Below are 3,586 nucleotides of genomic sequence, written 5' to 3' on the forward strand. Positions count from 1 at the left end.
ATTGGCGTTGAATCGTTGAACAGAGCTGTCAATGAATAATCAATGTCCCCAGCATTTTTAAGTTGGCACTTGAGCAAAATAATATTTCCACGCCGAGAACAGAGTACAACGTCGAAGATGCAGCCGAATAACGCTTTTCTGTTTGCTGCATGAGTTGAAGGCCTCGTCGTGCAATGCGGAGAAAACCAGGCGCGAGTTTGAATTCAGGGTCCCCCCAAAGACAAATGAAACGTAAGAAAGACGAGGATGCCGCGGAATCCCAGCTTTCGAAATCTCAGGTATCAAAATTCATAGTGACAAAATCCTGTATCTGCGAGGTCTGAGAATGACCGTGTTTCAAAATTGGGTACCACTGGCTAGAGTGTTAGATGGGCCATTCCGGGCGAAACCAGCGAGAGGTGAAGCTCGACGCCCTGAGATTTCGCAAAAAAAAAAGTGTGCATTCCCTTTGGGGTGTGCATGTAGGATATAAACATTTTTTCTCAAGATTTTGTTTTCTTGAACATTGGGGACACCGAACTTTGCCCAAACATCAAAAAGTGATGTCCCTTCCACGAGTCGTTCTGACACATAGACGGAATTTCTGCGCTTTCTTTACCTGGTGCTTATGCAAAGGGTACATAAAACGAGAACAAATCTGGTGACGTGATGAGAGCTCGAGAACGGAGCGCGTTTTGGGCCAAGTTTACAATAAATTTTCGGCGCGTTCTCGCAGGAGCCACAGACTATTTATGCGCATCAACTACTGTATGGAGATGACCTTCACGTAAAAATACCAATCTTATCTGTTTCATTGTTTAAGTAAGCATTCGAGAATATCGACCATTCGTAAAAAAAAAATGAAAGTTTTCAGAGAGTATTTTCACATGCCTGAGGTCATCTATAGTAAGTGAAACATCGTGCCATTTGAAGAACAGATCCTGTCCTATAACATATTAAAAATATACAGGTGTATTTTTCCTTAAACGAGAAAAAAAAAATATTTCGTCACCACACCCCGCTGCAGCTCATTCATTAGCTGAGGTCGTCTTGCACGTAGAAAGTGATGCCTTTGGGACTCTTTCCTGTAAAAAGGCACCCTCTCCTTTTCATTTTCCTCGAAGTTCTATCGCGAGTACTCACAGCAGCTGCTTCGTAAGAGCCGCCATGGATATATGGCTGGAGAAGAAATTACTGAACGTAAAGCTCAATGAATCGTGCTCCATCCAGGGCACTAGCAGGTGCTATTACTTTGAGGCCACACCTTCTGTTCAAGTATATGCAACGAAAACGTCTATTTCTAGTGAAAAAAGACAGTGCGCATAGCGCATTTTTTCCTTTTCCTTTCTTTTGTGGGAGAAGGGCGCACGAGACCATAATATATGGTTTTTAAAGGCTGTTGGTGGTGATGATGAAAGGGTGTTATATCGCGTTCTGATGTAGTTTGAGTCATTAGCTATGGTGAGCTGACGCAGCAAGATCCGCAGGAACCAGTGGAATAAAAATGATGACTATCATACCTCACAGAGCATATACGCTTACGAAATGTTTTCGCGTTTAGGAAAAGGTACGCCACCAGATTTTTAATATGTTATAGAAGAGGATCTGTTTTTGAAATGGTGTGATTTTTCACTTCCCAGACTACTGTATGTGAAAACAATCATAAAAGCAGAAGGTGAAATTCGTTTAATGGGTGAAAATCGTGCCTTGCAGACGCAATGCGAGTACCTTGTACGAACCGTTCTTCCCGCTTAAGAAGAAATACACCTGGGCAGCTACCCTTGTCAAAAGTAATCGAGCTCGATTACTTTACGTCACGAACTGTTGGGCAGAGCTACCAGAACATGGTCCGCCCATAGGCTCCGCCCTTATTTATCCCTAGCCGGTATCCCTAGCCGTTGTTCTTGTCCACAGGTGTCTCTAGCCCATAGCGCATACACAGTACGAGGGTCGCACTTTCCTACGACATGGGGGCGCTATGTGCTGTACTGAAATAAACGACAGGGGGGAAAGGAGGGAAAAGCGTGGCGCATAGGTGTAAACCTGTATTAGAATTAATGTGACGTGGTGATATTCCGTTCACTGTGGAATAACCTTCATGTGCATGGATTGCAAAACATTGCGCATTTAGCCACGTTGGCAGTTGGCACCTTGTGGCACCTAGACACTAGTTTTGGTCTTGCTGTTCGCTCTTTCACGATCCAACCTACAACCCTCCGCTTCCGGCGAGAACACGCGGAAGGGCGGTCTCGCTGTGATATGGGCATTTCGATAAAGCGCCAAGATCGCAGGATAAGGGCTCAACTATTGGTTGAGGACGCGTGGCATTCACCTCTGTTCTTCACGCCTTCTTCACGTAACGACCAATGACAGGCGAGACACAAAGTAATCGAGGTCGGTTACTTTGACGAGAATAGGTCCCTTGTAGGTTTTCAAAATGGGAAAGGATAGTGTCGCTTTTCACAGGAGAGGGTCATAAAGACAGCACTTTTTGCTTCCTACACGAGCTCAATTAACGAATGAGTTGCAACGGAGTATGGTGGCGATTTTTGTTTCTGGTTGAAGAAAAAAAAAAAAACTGTTAATCTCCAACGTGTTATACGAAAGGATCTGTTCTACAAATGGTACGATTTCTTTCATATCCTAGACGACCTCAAGTATGTGAAGACAGTGTCTGAAAGGTTTACGAATGGTTTATATTCTCGAACGCTTAGTCAAACAATGAATACAGCTCAGTTTGATATTTTTACGTCAAGATAATCCCCAAACAGTAGATTATGAGCAGAAATAATCTGGGGGCATGCGAAAACACTAACTTGTCGAAAATTAATGGTAGACCAAAACGCGCTCCGTCCTTGAGCTTGGTAGCACTTCCTGCTAGGCACTCGAATGGCAAAAAAAAAAAAAGAAAAAAAAAGGAAATAAAAGCCGTAGTGCTTGGTGGTGGCAATAATCCCTTTTAACGGAGTTTTTAACTTTTTGACAGACATTTGAATTTTAAACGCTCTGTAGTTTGATATTCACAGTGTCAGACATCTTCATATTTCATCTCACTAGTTGTATTTAATATTAATTTGTCACATTACTATCAGTGTTTTGCATTATTGTGACCTTTGTTGCCGATGCGCTAGAAAAACTCGAGTCGTTATCATCATCATCATCATCAACTTCTTTCGCTTTGCCCCAAGGATCCCCGTAGCGGGTTCCCCTAGGTCATCGCGAACCCCTGTCAAATAACGCAAGTCGCCCAGAGTTGCCCAACGGAGTTTTTCGGTGCAAACGTTTCTAAGGTGAACTAAACGGTTCAAGACGAATCAATGACTCGCGAGGCGTGCTTTTTAGTCTTCCTATGGAACGTTCGAATTGTTTATAGATGGTTTAAGCCTATATGATGAATGATCAGGCTACTGTGACTGTGGTTCAATTTGAACTGGGATTGAATTCGCAGCACACTACGATCCGCTATGAGCCGACATCACAGTGTACGCAAACAAGGTCTGCTTCGGCCAAAATTTCGGTGTGGTATATTTTACGCTTATAAGAATGGAGGCAGGATTTGACTGCCGCCGGCGCTTCCGGCGCCGAATAAGTACAAAAAAAACATGGG

The sequence above is a fragment of the Ornithodoros turicata genome, chromosome 1, assembly GCF_037126465.1.
Source record: "Ornithodoros turicata isolate Travis chromosome 1, ASM3712646v1, whole genome shotgun sequence".
Taxonomy (NCBI): domain Eukaryota; kingdom Metazoa; phylum Arthropoda; class Arachnida; order Ixodida; family Argasidae; genus Ornithodoros; species Ornithodoros turicata.